The 13,163-nt window shown below is 38.1% G+C and overlaps 1 protein-coding gene across 1 annotated transcript in view; it reads right to left on the bottom strand.

Annotated features, from left to right (window-relative positions):
* Window positions 1–10,221: 10,221 nt before the first annotated feature.
* CEP152 (centrosomal protein 152) overlaps window positions 10,222–13,163 on the bottom strand; it is a 105,508-nt gene continuing 102,566 nt past the window's right edge. Inside the window, exon 30 of the transcript XR_007153126.1 lies at window positions 10,222–10,894. The gene's annotated coding sequence lies outside the window, so the exon portion shown is untranslated. The remainder of the gene's footprint in view (window positions 10,895–13,163) is intronic.

Raw genomic sequence — 13,163 nt, 5'->3', positions numbered from 1 at the left:
TTTTGGTGAAGCACATTCCATAATAGTTTCCTTCAGAAAAGTAAATTTTAAAAGATATTGCATTATTCATTATATTAACAGACTAAATATTGAAGTATGAATTGAAAATCTTTTTCATCAGAATTTTATTTTTTGAAAATATTTATTTTGAGAGAGAGAGAGAGAAAGAGAGAGAGATGGAACATGAGCAGGGGAAGGGGCAGAGAGAGAGAATCCCAAGCAGGCCCCATGCTGTCAGTGCAGAGCCCGATGCAGGGCTCAGTCCCACCAACTGTAAGATCATGACCTGAGCTGAAATCAAGAGTTGGACTTTTAACCAACTGAGCCACCCAGGGGCCTCTTTCATTGGAATTTTAAAAGCACTGTTCCACTGTCTTCTAATTTTATTCATTGCAAATGAGAGGTCAGATGCCCTTCTGGTTCTTGATTTTTATTCTGTGATCTCTTTTTATGTGAACATTTTTGTGAAACATTTTATGTGAACATGTATGTGAAAATTCAAAAACAATTTACATGTCAAATAATAAACTAGTTTTAATATCTTCATGCAATTGAGCCATTCAAAATCATATTTTAGAAAAATCTTTAATGTCATAAGATCACATTGATAAAAGATATATGAATGTTTTAAAATACTGAAAGATAATTCATCAAAATATCAAAAGTGACATTTGATGTATGATGAAATTTGAGGCGTTTCCTTTTTTTGTAACTTCTTGTTCTGGACTAAATGTTCGTGTACCCCCAAAAATTCATAAGTTGAATCTCTAATCCCTAGTGTGATGGTATTTGGAGTTAGGGTCTTTGGGAGGTAATTAGGTTTGGATGAGATCATGAGGCTAGGTTCCCATAATGGGATTGGAATCCTTGTAAGAAAAGAGACTAAAGCTCATATTCTCCACATCCTGTGAGAACACAGGGAAAAGGCAGCTGTCTGCAAACCAGGAACCAAATCTGCCAGCACCTTAATCTTGAACTTCCCAACCTCCAGAACTGTGAGAAATAAATTGTTATTTAAGCCACCCAGGCTATGGTATTTTGTTATAGCAATCCAAGCTACGACACTTCTATGTCAAGAATATTTCTAGAACCTGTATTTTTACAGTTGGATTTGGAAAAGTGTTCCTATGCCATGAGTAAAGTCCTCTTTAAACCAGCAATAAATATCACCATTATACTGAAAAAAATCAATAAGAGCATACTTAATGTAAATCTTTTAAGTGTAGTTTTAATCATATATTGCCAACATTTTTTATAAACACTTTTAATGTATTGCAAGGTTAAAAGAATTTTTCAGTGAACTATGTACCTATCAGTTAGATTATACCAATAATATTTTACTATATTTGCTTTATCACGTATCTATTCCTTCCTCCAGTTATACATTAATCTTTTTATGTACCTCACAATAAATAGCAGACATCAGTACACTTTTTAAATTTTTCAGCATAAATATTATTAACTAGAGCTTAATACTATTTTAGTACTTTCCTTTTGAGGTAAAATTCATAAACAGTAAAATGTACAAATCTAAAATGTATATTCATGGAGTTTTGAAAAATGCATACATCTAAATTTCCTTAGTTTTCTTTTGTCTGAAAATGTCTCTATTTGCCTTCATTTCTTAAAGAATATCTTTGTTGCTATAAATTTGGAGCTCACAGATTATAATTTTTTTCTTGCAGTTCTTTAAAGATGTCAGTTTTCTTCTGTCATTGTTTCTGAAACTTGAGTGCTCAAAAAATCATTGTTCCCCTATATGTAATGTACTGTTTTTCTCTGGCTGCTCTGACTGTGCTCTGACTTGGGGTTTGTTGAAATTTTCTGAAGTGTAAATTTATAATTTATACCAAATTGGCAGTATTTGGGCCATTATTTTTAAAAATAATTCTTTGTGTCCCCTTTGCTTCTTCCTCTTTCTTATGGGCCTCCAATAATACATATGTTAAACCTTTTGGCATTGAAACCACAAATCCCTGAAATTCTGTTTAAGTGTTCTTGCTCACTGTACTTCAGATTCGATCATTTCATTGATCCTTCCTCAAGTGCAGTGGTTCTTTCTTCTCTCATCTCCTGCTGTTAAGCCCATCAGGTTAATTTTGTAGTTCAGGTAATTTAATTTTCAGTTCAATAATTTGTTTGATTCTTTTCATGGTTTATTTCCTTGGTGAAATATCCTATCTTTTCATTCATTATAAGCATATTTTCTTTTACATCACTGTTCATAATTATAATGAGCTGCTTTAAAATTCTTGCCCAGGGGTGCCTGGGTGGCTCAGTCAGTTAAGCACCTGACTTCAGCTTAGGTTCACAAGTTTGAGGTTCACAAGTTTGAGCCCTGCATCGAGCTCTCTGCTGTCAGCATGGAGCCTGCTTTGGATCCTCTGTATTCCTCTCTCTCTGCCCCTACCCCACTTGTGCGTGCTCTCACACTCTCAAAAAAAAATTTTTTTTCTTAAAAACATTAAAAAATTTTTAAATAAAACTGTCTAAATCCAACAGCTGGATCATATTGGATTTTATCTTTGTTTATTGTCATCTTTCTCCAAAATAGATCATAAATTTTTTGTTTCTATTATGTTGAATAATTTTGGAATGTACCCTGGTTGTAAACATTATCTGAGGAAACTGTATTCTGTTACATTTCTCTGAAGAGTATTACTTTCTGTTTGATGCTGTTGTTTTGTTTTCGCAGGTAAGTAACTTAGCTGGACTTAAGCTGTAAACTCTTAGGTGCTAGCCCAAATCTCAATTCAGTTATTTTGTCCTTAATTAAGCTACTTAAAATCTGGCCCACATATACAGAGTTTAGGAATCAGCAAAGATTTTAACAGATTTTTACGCAGAATTTTTGGTTCCCTACTCTGGCTTTCTCATTGCCAGGATTCTGCCCTTCCCTCACTTTCCAGTGGCTTTCATTGCTTCAAATTCTGTTTTAATTCTTCAGGCCAGAAACACTATGGGTTTTCTACAGCCATTTCTATAGCCATTGCTCCATAGAGTCAAATGTGGTCTGCCTTGAGGCTAAAAGCTATAAATAACAAAAACTCACACTCTGCCATTTTCTCCTTCCAAATGCCAACTTCTCTCCATAATCTGTTTAATTTTATTCAGCCTCCATTACCTCCAGGTTGTTTTTTTATTTGTTTTATTTTGCCCAGAGTTGATAGTGGTTGTCTGTGAGAGGACCAGTGTAGCAAGTGCTTAATCAGACACTCCTGAAATGAACACCCATTATGGGAAACTGTTATTTTCTTTTTAATACTTTCCTATATTGTCCGCATTGAACAAGAGTTACTTTAATAATTGGGAAAGGATTTTTAAATTATGTTAGCACATTATCACAAATCAAAACTTTTCAAACAAAACAAAATGTGACTTTAAATTTATATGGAGAACAAGGGGAAGTAGAAATGCTTTGGAGAATGATAGTGAATGTTTTAGGAGAATGAAGTGGGAATACACAGCAAGAATGCAGACTACGAAACAGTCAAGTCTCTAAGCCAAAAGACACCTTTGAGCAGGTTACTGCACCTATCAGCAGCACCAAGAGGAAGCCAAACCAGAGCTTGCATGTTCACTATTTTCATCAGCAGGCATCCTTATTAACCCTTAGCCTTCCTTTCCCAGTGCAAGTCCTGCCCCTCCTAGAGTACTCATTGTCAATAAAACACTGAATTTGATTTCCAATTTCCTCTAAGGCATACGTCTTTCCTCATTTGACTAACATCTGGACAAGTATAGGCTTTCTATTTCCATGGGAACCAAAGGTTACACATTCAATATTGCCATTAGTGATGAAATGATCTATTAGAAACCAGTTGTGTGATCTTGGATGAGTCATTTTCCCTTTCTGGATCTTAGTTTCTTCACCTGCAAAATGAGGAAACTGACAGAACTTTTTTTAATATTTGAAATTCTACAAAACTGCACAGAAATTCTACAGAACCTGAACATGCTTTAAACACATTTTTAAATTCTTCTTTCCTCTAAAACCTGCTATACTATATCAAACTCGGGGTATCATGTGCTATTAAAAAAAATCCACTAGAGGGGAGTAAAACATTAGACGTGGGCTTACCACAACTCAACTTGGGTATCCTGCATAAATTATATTTGCAACTGTTGACTAATACATATTGTTTCCAATCAATCTCCCTTAATGGCTTTAAAATACAAAGATGTGAGGGAATCACCATTTCCACGTAGTAATCTTCTGCTCTGTGGAATAAAGTCCAAGCCGTGGCTAGGGAGTCCTTGTACTCTTTAAGGCCACAGCTAATGGAACCAAAGAAGTTCCTTATAACAAGTATGCCCATTACATTTCTAATTTTCTTTTTATTTACAACTGAGTTACAGTGACCAAAAGGATTCCCTAATCCTTAATTAAGAAGAGATGCTTCATTCTGACAACTAATTCTTACTGAAAGGCCAAAGGAACCCCAGTGTTCTCATCCTTTGGGTAGTTCAAGATTTAAAGAGACCTCAGAATCTTGTCTGTTTTTCAAGTTCTTTACACCCTGAAGGCTGAGGGAAAGATTCCGTAGGTGAGGGTACAGATGATTAGAGACCCCTGTCCTGCTGGTTTAATACTTTTACTTAGAAGAAGACCACTTTTACTTTGAAGAAATACAATTTTAATGTAATTAGTTCATGTTCTTCTCTTTCAGAGTAGAGTTTTAAAAGGAGATCTGGGCCTCTGGTTTTTATTCTCAGGAAGCCGGTTTCAGGGGAAGGGAAGAAAAGACAGAGGCAAAAGAAAGGTGATGCCCTGGTGGGGCTTCAGTGGAGAATCAGCTCAGAGGGCAGGTATTAGGAGAAACCAGTCATCCACTTGTTCTTTGAGTTCTGTATCTTGAGGGTTTCATATTTTTTTTTTCAATTTCCCAGTGGTTGCAGAATGATAAAGTAGGAAGATCATTAATTGTGGAGTCAGGTGGACCAATCCTAGACTGATGAATTGACTTCCTTATGACCTGGAGCTATTTATGTACTTTCCAAAGTCACAATATATGTTGTAGGACTCTGGTTAGGAGACAGAAATCCAACTCAAATTAGGTTAAGTATATACATCATCAAGTCTCCTTTCCTTACTTCCTATCTCAGAGTCCCTATATTTAATCCTAATAGCATACTGTTTCTTTCATTTGGCTAATGAAGGACCTTAAAACTGACATCATCCCAGAAAGACAGTATCTCTGTCTTTCAACTACTATATATAAAATCCTAGAGAGACTCTAATTGCTCTAACTTGAGTGTTGGCCAGGCGGAAAAGATTAATGACTAGGATTACCAGTTAGAACACAGGAAGCCCGGCTAAATTTGAATTTCCAATGAACAACAAACAAACATTTAGTGTGAGTCTCAAGCAAACTTTGGGACATACTTACACTAAAAAAGTACTGTTTATTTGAAATTCAAATTTAAATTCTAATTGTCTCATACCTGGTCCTTCACCATGTATGATTTAAGAAGCACGAGGAGAGAAGCTGCCTTGAGGTGAGCATTCCCTTTAGTTAAGAGATACAAGCAGCCCCAGGGTGAACTAAGGAGTGGAGCCAGGGTTTAATTCACTTGGACTTCATTCCCTTTCCCCTGTGTCCTGCAAATGCTACCCATTGGCCAAACACAACTGGAAGCCAGAAAGAGTTTGGAAGGAAGCACTGTTGATACAGTTCAAACCTGCCCAAACCTGTCTGAGCCCCAAAGTAGAACAGGTGGAGAAGGATGAAAGGGGGGTCTGGGGGAAGAAACCAAAGATTTCCAGTACAAGGAGACCTGAAGTTATTTCTGTAACATCTCTGCTTTGGCTTGTATCCCAATTCCGGCATGGAAAAGAAAATACATATTTTTAACAGAAGTTATCTTTCCCTTCAATAAGTGATCCTTGAGCTATGTCAAAGAGTTGAGGAGCTCTTGAGGCAGAGTAAAGGCATAGTGGAATGTTCTACTTCCAGTCGTGTCATTCCTTAAAGACACTACAAAAGCAGCAGTGAAGCAATAATTAGCTGTGAGTTCTTCCAAGATGAGTCTGGCCTGGCAAGAACTGGGGCATTTGCTCAGCAACTACCCAGTATATTAACTGTTTGTGATGACTTTGTAGTCTTTCAACTTGTTTGGGTTAAACTGTATTAGCCAGAATTCCCTCTCTAGTATGTTTTTGGATAAGGTGGGCTCTAAGACATATTTTCGTGTAAGAATTGGAGAATGAAAATAGCCAAATTTTGTTGCATTCACACGTCTCCTTCCAGTCATTCTATCAAACACTAATCTAGGTGCTGCTATGATTTTGCAAATTTAAGTGAAGTCTCTAATCAGAAAAGTAAACTAGGGAGGTTATTCTGGTAATGGGTTGGAAAGCCTTACAAGAAACAGAGACCCTGCCTGTGGACAATAGCTTTAGCCTGTGCCCATGGAGTTCCAGCCCCACCTGTGTTCTTTCCTTCTTGACTGCCTACTGTATAGATTCTGGACTTGCTTATCCTGCTTCCACAATTGCATAAGAAGATTCCTTGTGACAAATCCCTTAATATCTGCCTACCAATCTACCTACCCGTGCTTCCTACTGATTCTGTCTCTCTGATTGAGCCCTGACTGATAACACTATTTCTTACAGCTGAGCAGGTAAAGAAGGCAATGGAAGGTGGTCTTGATTCCAGCCCCGGGGCTACTTTCTCCACACCATCACCAGCTCAGTGTCATCCTCTCCAGACCCAGTCTGCTGTGACCCTTACTGTCCTTTTCATGACCCTCAATACCACAGGTAGCTCCTCCATTCCAACTAAAGAAGGAAGAACTCAAAGGCAAGGAAGAGCAGTATTCAGGAAACTGAGAGAGTGATTTACAGAAGAAGGGAGAGAAAGAAGAGGGGTAGGGAGGCAGGATGGGTGATCTGGGGAAGGCACAGAGGGAAAGATCTGGAGGAAGAGACAGAAGGAGACACTAAGGAGGAGAAGATATCAAGGGACACCCATGTTTAGCTTTGTCCTTCTTTGCCAGGTTGTCTGCATCTTCTTCGGGTAAGGAAGACTGTCCCCACTAGAAGGTCACCTCACACTTCAGTTATAAATTATCTGTGAAGGACCACCCCATACTTGTAAGTGACAACCCATTTTTTTTATCCAGTTTTCACTGTTTTTGACTAGTAAAAAAAGCATGACAATTTGTTCATACACTTGTTTCAAATTTTTTGATATAAAAGTAAGGCATAGAACAACAGGTATATATGCTACCACTTACGTGAAATAAGGGCTATATATACATATATACCTGTGTGCACAGATCAGAATAACAGATTCTGCTTTAAGGTTAGAGAACTAGGATCTGGGGATCAGAGCTGGGAAGGCTTTTCACAGTACATCTTCTTGTACTGTTTAACTTACTATTTGTATACATTAAAAATTCGAGAACAATATAAACCCTCTTAGGAATTTTCACCAGATATATTGATCATTCTATCTGCCACACCTGCAACATGTCTTTGAGTATAAGTAAAATACATAGAGTAGGCAGCCACTGCTATCCTTATCTCTTTCCTAAGCTTCTCCAAAGCTTAACCTATTAGTCCAGTGATGTGATACTCTCCATGGAGGTATTTCCACTTATGATTCTTTTTCTCCTCAGCAAACACATCATTTATGCCAATTAATTTAATGGCTGTGGTGATTATGCTCAATACTGGCACAACCATCCATCTCACGTGCCTTATGGGAAAAGGAGAAACTCCAATAACATATAGAGCCAAGTTTTCTGGACGAGTTTAAGTGAGCACTGCAGACCAAAGGGAGTGCATACCCATTTAAATGGAAAGCAGGCATCTCTGTTTAGAATGTGCATCTTTTTTTTTTCAATATATGAAGTTTATTGTCAAATTGGTTTCCATACAACACCCAGTGCTCATCCCAAAAGGTGCCCTCCTCAATACCCATCACCCACCCTCCCCTCCCTCCCACCCCCCATCAACCCTCAGTTTGTTCTCAGTTTTTAAGAGTCTCTTATGCTTTGGCTCTCTTCCACTCTAAGAGAGTGGGTTTCTGTTAAGTTTCTCAGGATCCACCTAAGAGTGAAACCATATGGTATCTGTCTTTCTCTGTATGGCTTATTTCACTTAGCATAACACTCTCTAGTTGCATCCATGTTGCTACAAAGGGCCATATTTCATTCTTTCTCATTGCCACGTAGTACTCCATTGTGTATATAAACCACAATTTCTTTATCCATTCATCAGTTGATGAACATTTAGGCTCTTTCCATAATTTGGCTATTGTTGAGAGTGCTGCTATAAACATTGGGGTACGAGTGCCCCTATGCATCAGTACTCCTGTATCCCTTGGATAAATTCCTAGCAGTGCTATTGCTGGGTCATAGGGTAGGTCTATTTTTAATTTTCTGAGGAACCTCCACACTGTTTTCCAGAGTGGCTGCACCAGTTTGCATTCCCACCAACAGTGCAAGAGGGTTCCCGTTTCTCCACATCCTCTCCAGCATCTATAGTCTCCTGATTTGTTCATTTTGGCCACTCTGACTGGCATGAGGTGATATCTGAGTGTGGTTTTGATTTGTGTTTCCCTGATGAGGAGTGACGTTGAGCATCTTTTGATGTGCCTGTTGGCCATCTGGAATAGGATGTGCATCTTAAGCAAGCTGCAACCAGTGCAGAGGAGGCAGTATGTGACGGACGTTGTGGAGGGGCTCTCTGTTTTCCTCCAAAGAAACTCGCATTATGGGTTTGAGCTTCAACAATTAGCTATGGTTTCTAGAATCATGGCAGCAAAAGGGAATGAGAGTACATCAAATTATTTTGTATTTTAAAAACCCACAGAGAAGCTTTGTGTGATTACAAAGTAACAGATCCGAATGAGAGTGAGATTTGCCAGCTGGAACTATTGAGGAAAGGGCTCTTGGTGGTAAAACAACTACGTGTCTTGACAAAACAACTAGTATGTGTTGCAGGCTCAGTGGAATTTGTTTAATAAGTTGCACATTTGTCATTGTAGATCAGTTCTTTGGGTGCCAGGAGACATAACTTCTTCATTATGTAATAAAATATTTGTCCTTGCTGGAAAATGAGCACTGAAGAATGTCAATCACTCTGCCATTTCTAGAAGCCTTTCTCTGGCCAGCTGAATGTTCTGAATTGAGCCTCCAGTAGAGGGGACATCTTGAGAGCTAGGTCTGGCATTGAGTTTTGGCCTGTCACCTATCTTTGTACCTTTTCTGGGAGACTGTGACCCAACCTTTCTAAAAAGGCTAATGGAAGGAGGGAGGAGAACAGCTATTTGCTCGAGGTCTTGGGCAGCTGTGGGAAGTCAGACGATTCCAAATTTTTCAACTTGCAAGTTTCTATCTGGCCATAGATTTTGTCAGAAAAGGCAACCTGTTAATTATTCTGAGGGACTTACAGACAAACCTCTTTTTTTTTTTCTTTTTTTTTTAAGTCTTATGGTGCCTGATGAGGGACAGAAGCAGAAAAATGTTCACCTTTGGCTCCAAAGGCTGACCTATAGCTTGCATAGTTTCAATAAGTGTCAAATATGTGCTGGTTGCTATATTCTTAAAGGGTCTCGTGACTGCCTGTACATCTCACCAATAGTTAATATTGAACTAAGTGATAAGCACCAGAAAAATCTTGCGAAAGTAGTTTTATGAGTAGAGATTAGAAGAAGACATTTATGTTCTGATACTCCCTGCATGTTCCCTCCCCCTTGAGCACTAAACATATAACCACCAGCTTCACACAGCAAAAATGCAGCCTTTTCTGCCTGTGGGTCCAGTCCCTGCGCTACTTAAATAAACTTACTGAGTTTATACATCTCAAGAATTCTTCCTTGACCATTGTACTCCATTACCCACCCCACCCTGCCCCCCAACACTGCCCATGCCCATATGTGTTTGGCTCTAAAATCTTTGAAGACTTCCTCCAAGAACAACAAAATTTTTCATTTCTTCTAAGGAAGCCTCTTAAGTTAACCTTACATATTCTGATTTGGGGCATGTTCAGCATTTATTCTGTTATTCATTTTTGTTTTGGAGTGGGCAAAAACATGGAAATAATTTGATTTGCTCCAAGGAAAAGGGCTTTGAAAATAAACTTCATACAATATTTATTCAGGAGGTGACTTGAAGAAGATAAATTGCTTTTATTAGGTAGGACATCTAGAAAGTGGCTCTCATCACTGATCTAGACATTACATATTTGTCATTGTACATCAGTTCTTTCCAACGTAGGAGATACCATTTAGGGAGGAATATTTTCCAAAAGCCCTCCAGCCCTTCTCTTATCATATTGTCCAGAACTGAGTCATATGCCCATCCTAAACCAATCACTGGCAATAGGAATTGGGGCCAATGTACTTAGCTCATGCTAAACATGAGTTAGCTCTTCAGTAGGGACAGCGTCTTGAGGGAAAGGAACAGACACATTCTGCCAAGAAAAAAGAAGTGGGTGATAATGTTGTGTACACAGTCGACATATCCCTATTTTTTGGATGTGGAATCTAGGCTCACTGGCAAGTGATGTAATAGATTCAAACCATCTTTGATCCTAATCACTTCCTCATTATTCTAACCTGAGAAAAGCATGGTTTGCACTAACTGGATTGGGGCTATGCAGCACAGACCTAATCTGGTTTTAAAAAGGCATCTCTTTAGGACAGTGCAATAACTCCTAACCACTTTTAGTACACAGGCCTCTTATCAATGATACGGCAGCATCTACATATATTTTCAGGGAAAGGAGCAGCATCAGTGTTAGAGATATATATGGTTTAGGTTTATGGACAATGCTTGGTGAACATCTGGGTTCATAGCCACCTTAAAGTAATCCCACCGCCACTCTGGATACTTGCTCAGCTGCGTGAGAGTCCTTCCGTAAGTCCCTTCACTTCTTTCTCATCTGTAAAATGAAGATAAAAACATCTACTTTGAAAGGCTGTTGGAAGGATGAGGACAAAAGTATATGTACAGAGTACTATGATAATTGGCCCATTATAGACACCCAAAAACCATATGCTATTACTTGTGTTTATACATAGCCTAAACCTTAAGAAAACTGACAGGTGAGAATCTGGAAAAACTTTTAACCAATTACAACAGAGATCGGAACTCATGGGAAGATCAGAAAGCATCATTATGTGAATAGTTGAGCATCCAAGAACCAAACTAACTGTTTAATGAATAAAGTCTTGCTAGAGACTTTGCAGGGTAGATTGTGAAATTGCACCATATTGTACAAAAATATCCAGAAAAACTGGCAGTCAATGAAACCACTAATACCTATAGAGCCATTGTGATCATGCATGAACTGGGTTCACCCTCTGTTCTTATAAAATGAACTGTTCCTGGAGTTCATAGGATTGGGGAAATACAGGAAGCAGAATTTGGTCTAGTACATTATGTACACAACATGATTAATGAAACTGTGAAATCAACTTTGTTGTGAGGAGACAAAATCTTTCAAACAAGGACTATGTCTGAATCAAAACAAAAATAATTTTAAAAACCACATTTTTGTCGGTTCTATTCAATTTATTCATCAGACATTTTAAATACAAAATTTAATTTGATCTCAAAGTTTCTGTATTATTGCTGAACTTTATAGGAGAAGCCATTCCGTTTATATTATTTTTAAAAATCAAATTTCTCTTTAATGACATTTGCCATTTTGATTTCTAATTAATTTGCTGTCCTGGTCCTCGAGGAAAAATGTTGTTATAATAATATCAAGAAGTTTTAGAATGGCATATTTACTGCTAGGAAATTCCTAAATGTCTTTTTTCTTTTTAGATGAACCATTACTGGTTGAATTTTAAAATTACAAAAAATGGTCCTATTGTATTATAGGTTCTTCGGTTGTGTTGGTGAATTCCTGGTTGCAAAATAACTTCCACATAATGTCCTATTCCATAAACCTCCATTAAAGAATAAAAGCTATTTTTTTTTTCCCCTACATCCTACGAAGAAGGCGAGTTAAACTGATTTCACATGTGGAGAAGCCTGCTGAACTCATTTTCCTTCTTGGGAGCATAGGGAAGGAGGAGAAGGAGAGGGAAAAGGAAAGAAATCTCCTTTACAATAAATTCCAGCTCACCCATAAGCCAAGCGAAAGAAAGACAGTAGAGGGATTAGGACTGTTTGGACTCTCGAGTAAAAAAAGTAAAAAGACCTAGATGAAATCAGTTCCTTAGGTGGGGCAAATGGAAGATGTTAACAATAGAGGAATCTGAGTGAGGCGTATATGGTGACTGACTCTACTGTATTTGCAACTTTTTTTTTTTTTTTGTAAATCTGTAACTATTTTAAGTGAAATTTATTAAACAAACAAAAAAAAAGTCCTGCGTGTGACCCTTCTGGCTCTTCCACATGTCAACTGTGTTAAACTTGAGCAAAATATTTAACCCCTCTAAGCCTCAAATTTCATTCATCCAAAAAATGACCATATGGAGCCTACTTCAAAAGACTGTACTAAGGATTAAATGAGCTAATGAAGTGCTGGACACAACACTCAGCATGAAGTTAGTGTCTGCAAAGTAATTATCATCATTAATGTGTGCCCATCAAAGGGCTGGGCATTGCAGTATTCAATGGAAGGTACAACCACTAAAAAGCACCGTGTCCTCGTTTCTTCCTGACTTCTCAATACGTGTAGATGGAACAATAATCTTCACAATCACCTAGGTTCTAAAACCCCTTTTGGTGCTTCTCTTTCCCTTGATCTTTTATTCGATCAGGCAGCAGGTCCTGTTAAACCTACTGCCGTACTCTTCTCAATCTTGTCACCTCTTCATTCCAACCACTGGCTCCTGTCTATCTGTACCAAGATATCATCTTCCTGGCTTTCCTGCCTATTTCCTCTGTTCCTCCAAGCCCTCCTGCAGCATGGTCTCACTAATCTCTCTACATCATGCTACCTAACCTTCAGTAACTCTCCATTTTCAATGAACCGAATTTCTCATTCTTTGCTTTGGCATTCAGGGCCACCCATGATCTAGCCTCAATCTACCTTTCCAGCTGTTTTTCCCACTATTCCCCTTCATACACCCTTAGATCTAATTTACCCAAATCATCAACTAGTCGTGAGACATGCCTGAATCTTAATAGCAGACACTGAGACCCAGAGACACTAAGAAAATAGCCAAAGGTCACAGAATTTATAGCAAAGCAGA

The sequence above is a fragment of the Prionailurus viverrinus genome, chromosome B3, assembly GCF_022837055.1.
Source record: "Prionailurus viverrinus isolate Anna chromosome B3, UM_Priviv_1.0, whole genome shotgun sequence".
Classification (NCBI taxonomy): Eukaryota; Metazoa; Chordata; class Mammalia; order Carnivora; family Felidae; genus Prionailurus; species Prionailurus viverrinus.
The sequence above is the reverse complement of the archived record's forward strand: the minus strand, read 5'-3'. Positions and strand labels throughout refer to the sequence as shown.